Here is a 19,742-nt window from a genome sequence, read left to right as displayed (position 1 = left end):
GTAACTAGCTTTGTGTGTTTCACATTAGTGTTCTAAAATGACTTTTGAAGAGTCAGTAAACCAGAACCTTCATCAAAATGCAAAGAATGGTTAAAAGCTTTCTTTGGTGTGGTGAGTTTAGGAAAGCTGGCTTGAGGTCTGATTCTCCAAGGTCCCAGTTGGTAACAAATCACTTACGCTCAGAATATTTTACAGCACATTTATTTTCAGAACAATGTTATTGAATTTAATCTTTGCAGGACTTGGTTCTTTGGTCTATGTTGAATATTTTTCAAGTTATATAATGTATAAAAGGTATACTTTTGTAGATAGAAACAGTGACATTAGATTAAACAATGCATTTTCTTGTTTTAGTTTAACATTTGTTTAGGAAATTCAGTATCTTGGAGGATGAGTCCCTGAATCAAGTGTCATGGTATCAAGATTACTGGTTTAATCCCCTTTTTTATTTATGTTTTTTTTAATTGGAGTAGAGTTGATTTACAGTGTGTTAGTTTCAGGTGTACAGCAAAGTGATTCAATTTTATATACATATATATACACATAAATATATTGGGTTGGCCAAAAAGTTCATTCTGGTCTTTCCATAACCTCTTACGGGAAAACCTGAATGAATTTTTTGGCCAACCCAATATATACATATATTCTTTTTCAGATTCTTTTCCATTATGGGTTATTACTAGATATTGAATATAATTCCCTGTGTTCTACAGTAGGTCTTTGTTATTTATTTATAGTAGAGTGTGCATGTTAATTAATCCCTTCATTTTAACATGGGCTATGTTAAATACGATTTTCTATTTGGGAACTATATCTAGTGTAATGTGGCTTTCACTGAAAGAGTCAAATGGTGGCAGCCAATTTTAAGTAAGTGAATTATTAGTGTACTAGCATATCAGCTATAGGCAAGTAGTAGTTTCCTTATAATTCATTCATAGTATCTCTTCAAATTTAGATTGCAGTGGCTTCTTGAGCATTGTTGATTCTAGTTTTGGTGGCTTCTCAAGATTTTAGTTCATTGCATTCTTCCTCATTCTGGGTAAAATTTAATCTATGAGAATAAATCTTTATTTGCCACATCTAACTTTTTTTTTAAAATTTCATTTTACCCTCCCCCATAGTCCTTTGAGGTAAGGTGAAGTTGGTGACATTATCTCCATTTTCAAATGGGCAAATACAGGCCCACAGGGTTCAAAGAATTAAGCAAGAACAGATACTGAATTTAAAGAAGCATGGAACTAGACTTTGAAACTCTTGACCTTTGACCCCTTTACAATTTAAAGGATGGTTTGAAATACTGATTAACAAAAACTATTGAGGGCTTGTTAGGAGTAGGATGAACTATTGGGATATTTCCTTTCCTTGAAGACTTGAATGACCACCATCTGTTATTTCCTTTTTGAGGAGTCACTTTATGTAACATTTTATTTGTACACACTGAGCCTGCCATGCCAAAGGCTTATAGAAGGTGATAATTTTGCAATTATATGTCTGGACTCCCTTTATAATGGAAAAATTAGACTTTGAATCCACTAATTAATCTTAGAATCACTGAAAATGTAATGACCAGACATTACGTGCCTCCTGATTTGACGCAATAGGAAATACATAGCAACATAGATGAAATATTCTTGTCAAAAAAATAGAGGTTTGACTGGATTCAATTTCAATCTGACTTTGAGTTTATAAGAAGTATAGAAGGTAGAGGTACAAATGAAATGATGCCATGAAGAAACACCTAGCCAATTCCAGAATATGGGACATTCCACAGGACAAATGACATTGTTTAGTAATCAAGCAATGGCATATTAAAAATGAAGGGAACTGTTACAGAATAAGACCTATGAGAATAACAAAAAAGCAAGCATACATCTGCACTAAGTTATTTGTGAACCATGTAAACAGTCCTTAGGAGCAGCATGGAGTATCTAGAAAAGCCTTAGAGTTTTGCAGGAAGCTTTTGGCGTCAGACTTGGAATTACATCCCCGTTCCACTGCTTACTAGATATGTGATCTCTGAACCAGTTTTTAGAATTCTTGAAGCCTCATTTTCCTCCTTTCTAACATGGGGATGATAATAGCCACTTGATTGGGTTGCTATGGGCGTTAATAGGATTATGCATGCTCAAGCCCTTAAAAAGTGCTTGGTACATATAAGTGTACCCTACATTTTAGCAATGATATGAACAACAAATTCATTTCCTCCCAACTTAAAGTTCTTGTGCTTAACTCAGATGCAGCCTATAGCACACACAAAAAACCAGTTATTATACCAGGGGGAATTAAATGTGGAGAATTACACAGGTGCTAGAGGGCTGAATGAGCAAAGACAGAATCCATAGATAGTGATGACTCTAGCAGCTCCCACCCTGAGGCTGAGTGGGGAGGAAAGGGGTCAAGGGAACAGGGTGAGGTTATCAGATCCTAGGGAAGAGCTCCGAGTGGCTGAGAGTGAGCAAAGGTTGCTCCCTGGCTGTGGCTGGTGCCTGGGATGGGGGAAGAAAGGAAGTGATGAAGCTGGTTCTGGGAATGCCCAGAGCAGCTAGAGTCCGAATCCCATGGCTGTTTGGATGATGCTGATAGGAACAGCTGATAAACAGGAAGGAACATGTGTCATCTCCACTCCTGCTCTCTAGTCCCCCTCCTGTGCATTCTATCAGCAGAAACCACCAGGGAATGGCTGGCAGAGGTGCGATAATAGGGCAGAGTCCCAGTCACAGCATCACAGAGTTGGAAGGTGTATTTGGAACTGAGAGCTAAATTTCCAGTCACAGTTCTATCCCAGAAGTGAGAATTCCTCCCCTGTTCTGTCAGTCCTCTTCTAAGCCATTTTCTGTGAGGTCATCAGAGAAATGACAGAATCTGGGACCATGGCAGAAACACCATGAGATAACAGTGCTATGAGGCATTTTATAAGGTCTCTAACTGGATTGTTGATTATCTTTATACCACTGTGATACTTTATTTTATGTTTCTATTTCTTATTTACATTACCTTTTTACCACTAGATCCTGCTGAATGACACACGGGGATTCCTCTCAAGTTCTTGGAATACCACGTCATGCACGCTTTGTGTGTCATGTGGGGCTTAAATGATTTCTAGCCCATTAGTTTTGGTTGATGGTAAAGTGCACTCAAGTGTTCTGGACTGGCTAAATGTTTCACTGCTTAAGTGTTTTGGCAGATAAAGATATGGGGAAACTAACTTTTGGAAGGACCTGCTGCTGGAGAATTAGGTAGGTTTGTTTTTTCCCCCAAATAGGTGGAATGTAGAAGGGAAATAGAAGAAACTGTTTCTACTCCCCCTCCAACCCTCTTGCCTGAGGTTCTTGAAGAATAGATCTGTGGTGTGACCAGAACCCGAAGGGCTCCTCTACAAATAGTCCTGATGTTGGACAGATCTGGATCCTCAAATGCCCTAAGGGATGTAAACGTGTGTGATAAGGGTTTGAGGGAACACCTCGGGCAAACAACAAAGAGGTGAGGAAGGGATAGAGCCCCAGAACACTTGACTTTAAACACCTCTGAGAAGAATCCTTTTTCTTTTGCCTGACTCAGTGTCTTAAATTGGCCCAATTTACTGAATTTAAGGGGTGTCTTTCTTCGTTTAAAAAATAAATTGCCAAGGCCTTAGGAAAGGACTTCTCAAAGAGAATTTTTCCTAATCTTATCATCTTAATACTACTCTCCAATCAAAGTTATTCGTACTCATAAAATGTTAAAAGGGAATACCCTCCCCGAAGGGAAATGTAACATCCATTAATTATGTAAATGAAGGGTCTAGAGTAAAGGGCAAGTTAGGTTCTCATCTGGGGGTCAGGTATTGAAAGTAGAATGATGCTTCCACAGAGGTTAGTGTCTGGCGAAACAGACTGAGCTATTGAGTTAGTGGTTTGCATCCTAAGGCCCTGACTGCCATGCCTGGAGTGACTCTTTTCTGAGGCAAAGTTTTGAATATATGATCTGACAAATACTTATGGGGAATGCATAATTTAAAATTACAACTTGCTGGAAAATGCAGAATGTATGTTGGCTTTACCTCAAGGCCTGGATATCAGATTTTTCCTGGACTTAATTGAGGTGAGAAGATGAATATCTTGGGAAGAAACTCTGAAGAGGTTTCCAACACTGTAAGATCCATTTTTCTGCCACATGTGTTGTCTGGTGTGATTGAGTAAAGGAAGTGGAAGCTGTCTCCTGGCCTAAACATAGGGGACTAAAGGGGGGCTCTTCATAACTAAAGCATCCTCAAATTGCATCCAGGCTTCTGACATACCAGGGCGTTGGTCTCTGGTTCTTGACATGGAAAGCAAGTAACCAGTATGCTGAAAATGAAAGCCCAAAACTGCAAGTCGAACATTGCAATGTAAAATATTCTTTGCTTTTTTTCCTCAGCAGAGTTATCTTAATGATTTCTCTTTCAAAGTTCTTTTTGGTTGTTCTGTGTAAGCTTGAGGCAATTTTTGGAAGTAAGTAGATCTTGTAGGAAATCTTTTTTTTTTTTTTTAGATCTTGTAGGAAATCTTAAAAGGCTTTTTCTGTTGGGCCATAGGATTGCCCTAACAGAACACTTTCTTTATTGAAACACTTTGGCTTGTTAGTTTGAACCCACCCCCTAGTAACCAGTTTGGAGAAAATTGACTTCTAGGGCATAAGGAATGTTAGAAAGCCTTGGCTTCTTTCCTGATGAAAAGAAGTTTTTTCTCTGAAGTTTGGGGGTGGGGAGTGTGGCATGAGTGGTAAGATGTAGTGGGATGAGGCTGAACTTCCCTGTAAATTACTCTCAAGCGAGTTACATCCACTCTCTGGCAGAAGGGCTAAAGCTTTAGAGAGATGCCTGTGTTTCAGACTGTAATGAAAAATACACTGTAATAGGACACCTTGTGAGATGAGGCTGGTACTTATTTTTTTTTAACTTAATTTTATTTATTTATTTTTGGCTGCATTGGGTCTTCGCTGCTGAGCGCGGGCTTTCTCTAGTTGCGGCGAGCAGGGACTACTCTTCGTTGTTGTGCATGGGCTTCTCGTTTCGGTGGCTTCTCTTGTTGCAGAGCACGGGCTCTAGAGCGCAGGCTCAGTAGTTGTGGCGCACAGGCTTAGTTGCTCCGCGGCATGTGGGATCTCCTCGGACCAGGGCTCGAACCCGTGTCCCCTGCATTGGCAGGCGGATTCTTAACCACTGCGTCACCAGGGAAGTCCCTTAAAGGTTGCCTTTTGCAGCAGACATCTTGGTGTTGTAATGTAGTAGCAGAAAAACACTGTTCTGGGTTGGTGATTTTCAAAGTTCTCTCTTTTCTTCGGAGGAGATGGTATGGCAGAAACCTGGTATGTGAATATAGATAGAGTTATTCAAAGGTGGCACAAAACCTTGCCTGCTGGTTCCCTCTTTGGCCCCCGGGGAATCCCTTGGGTGCAGGTGTGATATTGTGGTTTATAATAAAAATATATATTTGCTCTTGGTCCGTTTCTGACCCAGAGCTCCTTAAAACCCTGGGAATTTCGTAAGTGGTGAGAGTGATGAAGGTGTCTTTCGTTACGTTAATGATATGACTTTTGGAAACCACTTGAGGGTGAGAGCTACTGACCAGGTGATTAGAGGGTTAGAACTTTGAGTCACAGTGTGCTGTCACCCACCCCTACCTCCGGGGAGGGGAGAGGGTGCCGGAGGTTGAATTAGTTGCCAATGCGAATGATTAATCAATCATACGTATATAATGAAGCCCCATAAAAACCCCAAAGGACTGGGTTTCGAGAGCTTCCTAGTTGGTGAACATGTGGGGAAAGTGGTGAAGTGTGGAGTGAATGGTGCACTCGAGAGAGCATGGAAGCTGCACAGCCTTCCCTCACACCTTGCCCTCGGCACCTCTTCCATCCGGCTGTTCCTAAACTATATCCTGGTGATCCAGTAAGTAAAATGTTTTTGTGAGCTCTTTGAGCTGCCCTAGTAAATTAATCAAACCCAAGGAGGGGTTGTTGGAGCCTCCTGTCTATGGTTGTTTGGTCTGAAGTACACGTGACAGCCTGGGCTTGCAATTGGCTTCTGAAGGGTGGAGGGCATTCTTAACGGACTGAACCGTTAACCTGTGGAATCAGATTCTATCTCCAGGTAGATAGTGTCAGAAATGAGTTGGATTGTAGGACGTGTATCTAGTATCTGAGAGTTGTTTATTGGTGGTGTGGGAACTGCCCCCCTCCACACTTTGGAATTGGGTCCAGGAATCCGAAAGAAGAGGTTTTGTTGGACTGTTTGAAAATCACCATGGCTTCAGTGAATTTGAGTATGAACAGTTGTTAGAAGTCGTTGATCTCTATCAAGTAATTTTGAAGGAACTTATACAACAAGTATGAGACCGTTGATACTGATAGGTGATCTTTCTTCTCCATGGCCTGACTCTGAGCGCTGGCCAATAAATAGCTGACTCTTACTGAGCACTAATGTGCCGGGTGCTGAATTAACTTGTTTTAATCTTCACCACAGTCCCATGTCCCCATTTTACAGATGAGGCAGCTGAGGTCAGAGAGGTGAAGTAACTTGCCCAGGGTCATGCAGCTGGAAAGTGGTAGAGTTTCTGCTCTTAATCAGGTTACTCAAACAGAACACTTCCCCTGAAAGGTAAGTTTCTATTTCTTAAAATTATCATCATTTATTTGCTTTCACCATGCCCCTGAAGGCTGGACAGTGAACCCAATAGAAACTGGATCCTCCCTAGGTCTGGAGGAAATACGTGGTTATGAGTGATGAATGGGCTTGGACAGATTATTTGGGGAAGTTATTGGTAAACTGTTCCATTTAGAGAACCGAGGACGGTAGAGTTCTTCATGCATCGTTGCTCTGGGATGGGCCAGGCTTTGCCTCATGAGAGATGAGCTGGTGCAAGGTGTTTGGGGAATACCAGTGTTTCCCTGTGACCCCTAGATGAGTGGTGTACGAGACACGTATTTCTGTTCCTAATCTGCTCTCTCCCCGTGTTTACCATGCCCTTGCACTCAATGCCTGGACTTGTGTCCTGTGCTTCATAGTTCTTTTGGGATGGTCATCTCAAAGATCTCCATGCCCTTTATTTAAACTTTTTATTATGAAAAATATCAGACATAAACAAAAAGAAAGGCTAATATAATGACACTCAGTTTCAACCATTATCAATATATAGCCAGTCTCTTTTTTTTTTTAATAACTGTAACCTCTTCATCCTTTCCCAGACTGTTGTACATAAAGTACATCCTAGACATCACGTCACTTAATTCAGTAAATACTGAATGCATCTCTAAAAGTTAAATGTCTCCAAATTAGTTTGGTAGGGCTGCTGAACAAAACACCACAAACTGGGTGGCTTAAACAGCAAACTTATCTCACAGTTCTGGAGGCTAGAAGTCTGATATCAAGATGTCAGCACATTTGGTTCCTGCTGAGGGCTGTGAGAGAAGGATTTGTTTGAGGCCTCTCTCTCTTCGGGTAGTTCCTTGGTTTGCGACAGTGTAATAAATCCACCCTTCACGTGGTGTTGTTGCTATGTGTGTCTGTGTCCAAATTTCTCTTTTTTTTTTTATAAGGACACCAGCTCTACTGGATTAGGGACCACCCTAATGACCTTGACTAGCTCTGTAAAGACCCTGTCTCCAAATACAGTCGAGCTGTGGTACTAGGAATTAAGACTCCGTTCTGTGAATTTTGGGGAAGACACAGTTCAACCCATAACAGTCTCTTTAAAAAATTCATGTATTAAATGAATAGTAACTCTCACATATCAAATCTAATCATTCATATTTCCTTGATTATCTTTTTAAAAAAATTGAGTCAGGATCCAAATAAGATCTTTTTCAAGACATTTAATCAATAGGTACGTCTTTTTTTTGGGGGGGTGGGGTGTAGTGTATTTGTTGAAGTTGTTTATTCTGCAGAATGTTCCACATTCTTACTTTGCTGAACTAGATCCATGTGTGGTGACTTACCATGTTCCTCTGACCCTTGTGGGACTTGGATTAGACTCAAGTTCACTTTTGGTTTGTTTGCACAAGACAGAGTAATAGGTGGTGATGTATTCTTACATCAGGAGGTACATAATGTCTGTCTTTGGGTTATGAAATGCCATTGATCATTGCTTAGATTCATTATCGTGTGGCTGCAGGATGGTAATACTCTAATTCTACAATTTCTTCATGTGTTAGTCGGAATGCGTTTGTAAAGAGGAACTTGGCCTTGCTAGCTATTGAATTAGTCTACTGAAGTACAGTTTGTGTAGGAGAGATAGGAAAAATACTTGATTTTTTCCACTTATTTACTACCTTATAAATATTGGGTGCCTTGGCATCCTACAAGGGTAACCAGTGAGTTGTTTTTGTTTTTGAATCAGTGAGTTTTTGTGTAACTATGAGCTCATGAGTTTAAACATACTTGGGTTTCAGAATTACTGGAAGCATTCTTTTTAAAATTACTGTTTATTTATTTATTTTTGGCCACGTTGGGTATTCACTGCTGCACACGGGCTTTCTCTAGTTGCAGCAAGTGGGGCTGCTCTTCGTTGCAGTGCGTGGGCTTCTCATTGTGGTGGCTTCTTTTGTTGTGCAGCACGGGCTCTAGGCTCGCAGGCTTCAGTAGTTGTGGCACGCAGGCTCTAGAGCACAGGCTCGGTAGTTGGTGCACGGGCTTAGTTGCTGTGTGGCATGTGGGATCTTCCCGGACCAGGGCTTGAAACCGTGTCCCATGCATTGGCAGGCAGATTCTTTTTTTTTGTTTTGTTCTTTTTTGGTACGCGGGCCTCTCACTGCCGTGGCCTCTCCCATTGCGGAGCACAGGCTCCGGACGCGCAGGCCCAGCGGCCATGGCTCACGGGCCCAGCCGCTCCGCAGCATGTGGGATCTTCCCGGACCGGGGCACGAACCCGTCTCCCCTGCATCGGCAGACAGACTTTCAACCACTGCGCCACCAGGGAAGGCCATGGCAGGCAGATTCTTAACCACGGCGCCACCAGTGAAGTCCCTGGAATCATTCTTATTGATACTGAAATTATCCTGTCCTGAGAGGCCTATCCTTTTGATGCTTCCTCAGTAGTTGAGCTTCCTTGATTGTTGGTTTAAGAAATTCCAAGTTTGTCATGTACATTTCCTGTTTCAAGGAGTGGAATCGGCCGTTTCTTCAAAAAGCCTGCTTTCTTGGGAAATGGTATTTAGAGATCACAGTGTGATCATGCTCCTCTTGGGACCACATGTGTTGGCATTTCCTTGGTTGTTCATTTTCTTTCTTTTTTTAAAAATATTAATGAATTAATTGGCTGTGCCACGTCTTAGTTGTGGCACGCGGGATCTTCATTGCTGTGTGCGGGATCTTTTAGTTGTGGCATGCGGGATCTAGTTTCCTGAACAGGGATTGAACCTGGCCCCCTGCACTGAGAGCGCAGAGTCTGGACCACCAGGGAAGTGTCCCGGTTGTTCATTTTCTTTGCAGCATTTATGCCCTCAGTTCCTTTCCTTGCAGGTTGTAGTCATGGTTACTCTTGTGTATTATTCCCCAACTTGTGCTTCTCCATTCTTAAATGTGAACATTTCTGTGCACCCTTTGTTTTTCCTTTCTTAGAAGTTCCATTTGTTCCTACTGTTTTTGTTTTTGCTTTCTACTTGGAAGCAAACATTCACTTGAATACCCGTTGAATTTAAGGTGTCTAAAACCGATTTTTTTTCCCCTCTCGAATCATCGCTTTGCTTTCTCTGTGAAATTTAATATGACTTAGGTCATGTGGGCTTAGCCTTGAGGTTATCCTTCACTCTCCTCCCTTTTGCTCTCTGGCCACAGGACACCCGCTGTCCTTAAGGTCCCCCCCCAACCCATGTTGCCTTTGGTGTGCTTTCCTGTACCCATGGCCACCACCCTGTAGAGGAGTCAGTCGTACATCAACCATTTAAAGCATCTCACCAGCTGTAAATGGGAAAAACAGCCTGTCGGCACAACCAGCCTATGGAGGGGTGGCCATGGAGGGCTACTGTTGTGTGTTCTCAAGCTTTAAAATCATCTTTAGAGGTGCCTGAGCACTAATTTGAAGATTCTGTGTTAGTGCCAAGCTGTGAAATTGCTTTCATAATCTGCAAATGAGTCCTGTAACTCTTCAAATGAAAACAATTGGTCCTTTCTGTCTGAATTACATTAAACTATCCACAACCACAAACAGATTACTTATGGTTGTAAATAGGAAAGGTCATAAAAATAGAGGTTTTTGGTTTCAGCAGTATTCACTTGAAGTCATGGGAGATTAAAGAAGAAATAATTGGTAAATCTCTGTTTCTGGCTCTTTTTTTTTTTTTTTTTTTTTTTTTTTTTGACTTAAACAAGAGAAGCTTATTCTCTCACAGTTCTGGAGTCTGGAAGTCCAAGATCAAGGTGTCAACAGGATTGGTTTCTTGCCTTTCTCTTTGGCTTTCAGGTGACTGCCTTCTCACTGTGTCCTCACATGGCCTATCCTCTGTGTGCACACATCCCTGTGTCTCCTCCTCTTTTTTTTTTTTAATTGGAGTAAAATTGTTTTACAGTGTTGTGTTAGTTTCTGCTGTACAATGAGGTGAATCAGCTGTATGTATACCTATATCCCCTCCCTCTTAGACCTCCCTCCCTCCCATCCCATGCCACCCATGTAGATAGTCACAGAGCACCAATCTGTTTCTGTTTAGATTGGCGATTAGGAGTAAGTGCGATCCCATGAATTAAGACTGAGAGGAAAAGAAGTTAACTACTGAGGGTGGGAGATAATGTAATAGTTATCCAAACTTCAATGCTCCATGGCCAAACAGCCAAACAAAGTGACTCTTAAAAAACTTTAAAAATTTTTAAACTTTAAATCTTTTTTCTGCACAGGATCCAATAGATCTTTGTTTTAAACTCTCAAGAGCCTTAAAAATACTTACCCTTGTTCTTTTCTGTGCAAAATGGTAACCTAAGTGTGAAGTAAGAGCCTTGTCGGCTTGATTGAGAACATCGAGAGAGAGGACCTTTGTCATTTTCATTGACAGCGTTTCTGATATCAGATACATGGTGTCTTCAATACCACTTCTCTGACCCTCCAACAACAACTAGGTGTCCTACAATTCAATTCAATTCTGATGCTAACTATCGGATTTAGTGTCAGACACCACAGGTTAAGGGTTCCGTCTCGCAGGACTGCCCTCATTTCAGGTGCCAGGTGCAGTGGGATGCCACGGCTTCCCACCCTTGTGCCTGGCTGACTATAAATCTGGATGGAGGGTCCCACAATGCCCCCACTTCTCTTTGTTAATTCACTAGAATGGCTCACAGAACTCAGGAAAAGTGGTTTACTTACTACTACTATAATTTATTATAAAGGGTACAGCTCAGGAACAGCCAAGTGGAAGAGATGCATAGGGTAAGGTATAGGAAAGGGGCGTGGAGCTTCCATGCTCTCTCCACGCTTCCCATTCTCCCCACATTGACACATATTCACCAGCCCAGAAGCTCTCCGAACCCAGTCTTTTTAGGTTTCTATGGAGACTTCCATACATATGTGTGATTGGTTAAATCACTGACCATTAGTGATTAACTCAGTCTCCAGCCCCTCTCTTCTTCCCAGAAGTGGAGAAGTGAGGATGTAAGTTCCAAACCTCCAATCATGCCTTAGTCTTTCTGACGACCAGACCTTCATCCTGAAGCTATCTAGGGGCCCACTGAGAGTTGCCTCGTCAGAATAAAAGACACTCCTGTCACTCCTATCATTCAGGAAACTCTGTGAGATTTAGGAGCTGTGTCAGAAACCAGGGACAAAGACCAGATATGTATTTCTTATGCCACAGGAGACTATCTTATCCTCAGTGCCTGGCATCACTTGGCATAAAACTTTTCGAAGAATGAGTGGTAGAATAACAAGTCGAATTGTAATCATACACTTTATTCTAGAAGGGCATTCAGGTAATTTAGAAGAAGGCATTCATAAACCAAGTAGACTACCAAGTAGCACGAGTTGAAAAAGGAGGCCAAGAAAAAAAAAACACCCCAAAACAAAAAACAAACAAAAACTCTGGTGGGATCAAAGATGATTTAGGAATAAGGTTAAAAATCACCCTTGTGTCCTACACAGTACTTTGGGCTCTCCCTCCCCTTTCTACCTCCGCTTCTCTCTCCTACCTCTTGCTACCATTACCAGTTGATTATGAAGGATCCAAGTCAGGAATAGCCAAATGGAAGAGATGCATAGGGCAAAGTATGGGGGAAATGGCATGGTGCTTCTTGCCCTCCTATATGCTTCCCTTTTCTCTCTCCCTCAACTTTTTTTTTCTTCCTGTTTTTGAAAGCACAGAAGTACATTTAAACAAAACAAAACTCCGAGTCCCACACTGAAGTTTTTACTTCTTGTGACGCCTATTAGAGAGCAGTTGAACTGAATCAAATGTGAGTTTTGTTCTATTAACGCTGTGATGTGTAACAATAGTGGATCAAACTCAGTGGATATCAAAATGAGGTGTGAGAGTTAACCTATAATTTAATGGGACATTTGTGTCTCTCCCCACTGCCCCCACAGTGAGGGTTTCTTCTTTAAACAACAGTGAAGGGAATTCCCTGGCGGTCCAGTGGTTAAAGTGCACTTACACTTTAACTGGCCTGGGTTCAATCCCTGGTCAGGGAATTAAGATCCCACAAGCCACATGGCGTGGCCAAACAAACAAACAAACAAACAAAAACAATAGTGAAAACTTCCGTTTAAGGAGAAAATGAGTCAACTATTTCAAAATACGGAAAAAATTAAGAATGTTTAATTTACTCATATAAACCATTTAAAAACACACATAAAAGGACAACCCAGAAGGGCAAAAGTCAAAACACTAACAGTGGTGTGATAGGTTTGTAGGTAACTTATTTTTTTACCTTCTTCACAGGAGCTCTGTTTTCATCATTGAGACCCTTTTCCTTCTTTTTAAGGGGATTTAACTTAAATACTTTCATTGGAAACTCAGATTGAGTGTATTTTAGGGATGAATATAGGGCTCATTTGATAACCAAAATAGGGATAAGTTACTGAGTCCAAGGAGAAAATGGAGGGAAATAAGCCTGATTTTAAAGAAGAAGCTTTAAGATTGATGGTCAGGGACTTCCCTGGTGATGCAGTGGCTAAGAATCCGCCTGCCAATGCAGGGGACACGGGTTCGAGCCCTGGTTGGGGAAGATCCCACATGCCATGGAGCAGCTAAGCCCGTGTGCCACAGCTACTGAGCCTGCGCTCTAGAACCCGTGAGCCACAACTACTGAGCCCACACGCCTAGAGCCCATGCTCTGCAAAAAGAGAAGCCACCACAATGTGACGCGTGTGCACCGCAGTGAAGAGTAGCCCCGTCTCGCCACAACTAGAGAAAGCCGCACGCAGCAACGAGGATCCAATGCGGTCAAAGATAAATAAAGTTATTTAAAAAAAAAAAAAGATTGATGATCAGGAAAGCTTACAATACTCTGTCAGATACAGGTAAACGACTAGATAGGAAATCTCTCTTAACATCCTTCAAAATAAATGAGTATTGAACTCCATTGAAAGTGGCATGCCATTCAGATAAACTGGGGGTCCCTGGTTTGTTCATCCTAGAAGAAGGGAGTCTTCAGTATTCAGACAGGACAGTATGTTATAGAGACTTGGGTTACAGGGTAAGGAAGATGTTAGTCTTGTTTTTCTTTATGACTCTATCATGTTCTTTTTTTTTTTTAAACATCGTTATTGGAGTATAATTGCTTTACAATGGTGTCTATCATGTTCTTGATGTCTTCCTGCCAACTAGCTTATTATAAAAAAAAGTATGGAATTAAATATGCTTGAAAATGGACTTTTTTGGGGGTAGAAATTTCTTTGAGTTTTAACATGTATATATTTGTGTTCTGCCATCGCAGTCAGGATATAGGATAATCCTGTTTCACCAAAAAAACCACCCCCATGGTAGCCTTGTGGAGTCATACCCACCTGCCCCCGCCAACAAATAAAGAGTTGGTGTGTGTCATATGATAAATATGTTTAACTTTATAAGAAACTGACAAACTCATCTCCAAAGTGACTGAACCATTTTTACATTCCCACCAGTAATTTTTTTAACATCTTTATTGGAGTATAATTGCTTTACAATGGTGTGTTAGTTTCTGCTTTATAGCAAAGTGAATCAGTTATACATATACATATATCCTCATATCTCCTCCCTCTTGTGTCTCCCTCCCTCCCACCCTCCCTATCCCACCCCTCTAGGTGGTCACAGAGCACCGAGCTGATCTCCCTGTGCTATGCGGCTGCTTCCCACTAGTTATCTGTTTTACGTATGGTAGTGTAGATATCCCACCAATAATTTTTGAGTGATCCAGATGGTCAGCATCATCCCCGGCATTTGGTATTGTTGATGTTTTTTATTTTAGCTCCTCTAATAGATGTGTAGTGGTATCTCATTTTGGTTTTATTTACATTTCTGTAATGGCTAATGATGTTGAGCATTTTTTCATGTAGTAATTATCTTCTGCATATCCTCTTTGAAATGTCTGGTTACCTCTTTTGCTACTTAATTGGGTTGTTTTCTTATTATTGGGTTTTGAGAGTTCTTCATCTGTCATGGATACAAGTCCTTAGTCAGCTATGTGATTTGCAGATATTTTCTCCTGATCAGTAATTCTTCCCATTCCCTTATCATTTTCTTTATCAGAACAAAAGTTTTAAACTTTAATGAAGTCCTATTTATTTACTTTGACCATCCCCCCTTTTTGTATAGTACTTTTGGTGTGTTGTCTAAAAACTCTATACTTAAATCTAGCCTATGAAAGTTTTCTCCTGTTGTAAAGTTTTATAGCCTATGTTTTTTTTTTTTTAATCTAAATTTATTTATTTATTTATTTTTGGTTGCGTTGGGTCATCATTGCTGCACGCGGGCTTTCCCTAGGTGCGGCCAGAAGGGGCTACTCTTCATTGCGGTGTGCGGGCTTCTCATTGTGGTAGCTTCTCTTGTTGCAGAGCACAGGCTCTAGGCACGCGGGCTTCAGTAAGTAGTTGTGGCACGCGGGCTCAGTAGTTGTGGCTCGCGGGCTCTAGAGCACAGGCTCAGCAGTTGTGGCGCACGGGCTTAGTTGCTCCGTGGCATGTGGGATCTTCCTGGACCAGGGCTCGAACCCATGTCCCCTGCATTGGCAGACAGATTCTTAACCACTGCTCCACCAGGGAAGTCCCTAGCCTTATGTTTTACATTTACACCTATGATGCATTTTGTATTAATTTTTGTATAATGTGTGAGGCTTAGGCAGGCACATTTTTTTGCATATCAATGTCTAGTTAATCCAACACAGTGTGTCGAAAAGACTGTCCTTTCTCCATTGAATTGCCTTTGCATTTTTGTCACAAATCATTTGGCCATGTTTGTGTGAATATTTCTGGATTCTATTCTGCTCCATTGATTTATATGTCTATCCCTTTGTCAATACTATACTTTCTTGGCAGCTGTGGCTTTAAATAGTAAGTCTTAAAATTGGGTAGTATTATTCTTCTAACCTTATTCTTTTTCAAATTGTTATAGCTATTCTAGTTACTTTGCCTTTCCATATAAATTTTAGAACCAGTTTTAGGTTCTAAAAATTATTGGAAGTCAACAAGTCCTACATGTGTTTTGTGAGATTCATACCTATGTATTTAAATTGGGGGGCCTGCTGTTATAAATGATTTTTTATTTTAAACTGTAAAGTACACATAAAATTCACCATACTAACCATTTTAAAGCATATTGTTCAGCAGTGTTAAGTATATTTACATTGATGCTAAACTAATTAGTTCTAAAAGTTTTTTTAAAAAATGTTTTGTTATATTTTGTTGGCTGCTCTGCAAGGCTTGGGACTTTAGTTCCCTGAGCAGGGATTGAACCCGGGTCCTGGAAGTGAAAGCTCTGAGTCCTAACCCCTGGACCGCCAGGGAATTTCCCTAAAAGTTTGTTTTTTTTTAATAGAGTGTGTGAAATTTTCTACTTAGACAATCATGTCATTGCAAGTTGGCATAGTTTCACTTCTTTTCCAATCTATATGCCTTTTGTTTCCTTTTCTTGCCTTTTTACACTGCCGAGTTCTTTGAATGAGAGTAGACATCCTTGCCTTTTTCTTACCCTTTTTGAGAAAACATCCAGTCTTTGACCTTTAAGTAAAATGTTAGCTGTAGGGTTTTTGTAGATGCCCTTTATGTGGTTGAGGATATTTTTTATATTCCTAGTTTGCTGACCGTCTTTATAATGAGTGAATGTTGGTTTGTGTCAAATGCTTTTTCTGCAAAAATTGATAGGATCATACATTTGTTTTAGGCTGTTACTATGATGGATTACATTGTTCTTCAAATATTGAACCGATCTTACATTCCTGTGATAAATTCCACTTGGTTGTGGCGTTTTATTCTTTGAACATATTCCTTGATTCAATTTGCTCACTTTTTGGTTGACGACTTACTGTATTTCTCTTGATTAGGGATATTTGTTTGTAGTTTTATTTTTTTGTGTTGTCTTTGACTTTGTTATCAGGGTAATAACAGCCTCAAACTGTCTTGTGAAGTGCTTGCTATATGTTCTGGAAGAGGTTGTGCTGAGTTGGTGTTATTTCTTTAAATGTTTGATAGCATTTCCCAGTGAAACCACCTGAGCATAGAGATTTCTTCCTCAGAAGACTTTTTATTTATTTTTTTTAGCTCAAATTCAGTCTTTTAAAATAATTACAGGGCTTTTTTGGCTATTTTATCTTGCATAGTTTTGGTGATTTGTAGTTTCTGAAAAATTGGTTCCTTTCATCTAAGTTGTTAAATAGAGGTGCATAAAGTTTTGCAGTATTCCCTCATTATGCTTTAATCGACTTTGGGGTCTATAGTGTTATCTCCTTTGTTCCTGATATTGGTAATTTGTGATCTCTTGCGCGCGCGCTCTCTCTCTCTCTCTCTCTCTCTCTCTCTCTCTCTCTCTCTCTCTCTGTCTCATCATCTTTGTCAGTCTGGCCAGAGGTTTATCCATTTTATTTATTTTCCTCCAAAGAAACAGCATTTGGTTTCATTGTTCTTTACCTTCTTTTTTTCTTTTCATTGATTTTGCTCTTCAGTATTTTATTTATTCTGCTTGTTTTGGGTTTATTTTGTGCTTCCTTTTGCTAGTTTTTTAAGTTGGAAGCTTGGGTTATTAATTGGAGACCTTTTTTTTCTAATGTGATGCTATGAATTTCCCTTTAAAGCACTTAATCCCATAAATCTTGGTATATTTTTAAAATTTTTGTTCAGTTCAGAATATTTTCTAATTTCCCTTGAGACTTCCTCTTTGACCTGTGGATTTTTTTTTTTTTTTTTGGACTATGTAGTTTAAATTTCCAAATGATTGGAAATTTTCCAGTTATCTTTTTGTTATTAACTTCTAGTTTAATTCCATTATGGTTGGTAAACTTACCTTATATGTTTATATTTCCTTAAAATCTGTTGATACCTGTTTTATATCTTTGTTTTAGACAGATACAGTGTATCTTGGGAAATGTTTCATGTTGGGTAGAGTGTTTGTCCAGTTGGTTGATACTGTTCAGTTCTTCTGTACACTTGGTGATTTTTCATGTCTTGTTCCATCCACTCCTGAGAGTGGAGTATTGAAATCTCTTAGTATAATCATAGATTTGTCTATTTCTCTTTTCAGTTCTGTTAGTTTTTGTTTCATGTATTTTGAAGCTCTGTTGTTAGGTCTATATACACTTAGGATTGCTATGAAGTAATGTCCTTCTTTATCCCTGATAACTTTCTTTGCTCTGAAGTCTACTTTGAGATTAAATACCACTTCAGCTTTCTTTTCATTAGTGTTTGCATGATATCTTATTATATCATTTTTTTACCTTGAGGTTATTTGTAACATTATAGTTTGAATGAGTTTCTTAAAGGCAGCACATACTTGGGTTTTGTAGGCTCATTACTAGCATCCTTAGTCTCTACCTACTAGATACCAGCAGCTCCCTGCCTCCCCAAGTTGTGATCATCATCAATGTCAACAGACATTGTCAACTATCCTCTTGGGGACAACATAATCCCCAGTTGAGAACCACTTTCCTGTAAGTAATGTGTTATTTTTCTCTGCTGCTTTCAAGGTTTTTCTCTGTCTTCGATATTCAACAGTTAGTTTATGATATGTCTGGAGATAGATTTCTTTGGGTTTATCTTGTTTGAGGTTGTAAAGGGAAAGAACCCAGTTTTCCCCTTGTGTCGGGAGAAACCCAGTTCTTTCCTATTATGTGTTGTTGTTTTTTTTTTTCCTGTGTGTCTCCTTTATTACTCACAACACTTCACTTCTGTCACTCTGGTCACCCAATGTGTGGAGATGTTTGCCTTCAACAAGCAATTCTCTGCAACACCAGCTGAGTGTCCTACAATTTTAACTGAATTTTTAACACTTTCTACCTGGAGATAATGTTAGGTCCCACAGGTTAAGGGTCTGTAGTCTCAGTAGTCCCAGAAGACTACACCCTGCCCTCGCCTTGCATGTGTCAGTCACAAGCCTGGGTTATCATCACCTGTGCTTCTGACCAACCAGCTATAGATAGAAGGTTCCAAAGACCTCGCTCCTTGGGTTTGACTGATTTGCTAGAGTGGCTTACAAAACTGAGGGCAACATTTACTTACATTTACCAGTTTATTAAAGGATATAATAAAAAATATAGATGATCAGCCAGATGAGATATATATAAGGCGAGGTCTGGGAGAGTCCTGAGTGCAGGAGCTTCTGTCCCTGTGGAGTTGGGGTACATCACCCTCCCTATGTGAATGTGTTCACCCACCTTTAAGCTCTGTGAACCCCCTACTCTTGGGGTTTTATGGAGGCTCCTTCTTGTAGGCATGATCAATTATTAACTCCATTTACAGCACCTCTCCCCTCTCTGGAGGACAGGGCACGGGGCTGAAAATTCCAGGCTTCTGATCATGGCTTGGTCTTTCTGGTGACCAGCTCCCAACCAGGAGCCATCCAAGAACCTACCTAGAGTTTCCTCAGTAGAACAGGAGATACACCTAGTGCTTTTATCACTTAGGAAATTACAAGAATTTTAGGAGTTCTGTGCCAGGAAGAGGAGGGGTTGAGGTTGGGAGACCAATATATGTATTTGCTATTATCTCACAGGGGTTCACTGAACTTTTTCAATCTATAGGTTTATATCTTTTGCCAAATTTGGAGAATCTTCAGTAACCATATATATATTTTTTAACATCTTTATTGATGTATAATTGCTTTACAATGTGTGTTAGTTTCCGCTGTATAACAAAGTGAATCAGCTATATGCATACATATGTCCCCATATCCCCTCCCTCTTGCATCTCCCTCCCACCCTCCCTATCCCACCTCTCTAGGTGGTCACAAAGCACTGAGCTCATCTCCTGTGCTATGCGGCTGCTTCACACTAGCTATCTATTTTACATCTGGTAGTGTAAGTATGTCAGTGCTACTCTCTCACTTCGCCCCAGCTTACCCTTCCCCCTCCCCGTGTCCTCAAGTCCATTCTCTCTGTCTCCATCTTTATTCCTGTCCTGCCCTTATGTTCATCAGAACCATTTTTTTTTTTTAGATTCCATATATATGTGTTAGCATATGGTATTTATTTTTCTCTTTCTGGCTCTGTATGACAGACTCTGGGTCCATCCACCTCACTTCAAATAACTCAATTTTGTTTCTTTTTATGGCTGAGTAATATTCCATTGTATATATGTGCCACATCTTCTTTATCCATTCATCTGTCGATGGACACTTAGGTTGCTTCC

At 40.4% G+C, this 19,742-nt stretch overlaps 2 protein-coding genes across 4 annotated transcripts in view; one reads left to right on the top strand and one right to left on the bottom strand.

Annotated features, from left to right (window-relative positions):
* The window catches only part of IGF2BP3 (insulin like growth factor 2 mRNA binding protein 3), a 140,686-nt gene that overhangs the window by 42,590 nt on the left and 78,354 nt on the right, over positions 1-19,742 (top strand). The gene's annotated exons all lie outside the window — the stretch shown is intronic.
* Positions 4,924-19,742, bottom strand: part of MALSU1 (mitochondrial assembly of ribosomal large subunit 1) — a 115,596-nt gene continuing 100,777 nt past the window's right edge. The window contains exon 5 of the mRNA XM_028490111.2: positions 4,924-5,322. The gene's annotated coding sequence lies outside the window, so the exon portion shown is untranslated. The remainder of the gene's footprint in view (positions 5,323-19,742) is intronic.

The sequence above is a fragment of the Physeter macrocephalus genome, chromosome 5, assembly GCF_002837175.3.
Source record: "Physeter macrocephalus isolate SW-GA chromosome 5, ASM283717v5, whole genome shotgun sequence".
NCBI lineage: Eukaryota > Metazoa > Chordata > Mammalia > Artiodactyla > Physeteridae > Physeter > Physeter macrocephalus.
The sequence above is the reverse complement of the archived record's forward strand: the minus strand, read 5'-3'. Positions and strand labels throughout refer to the sequence as shown.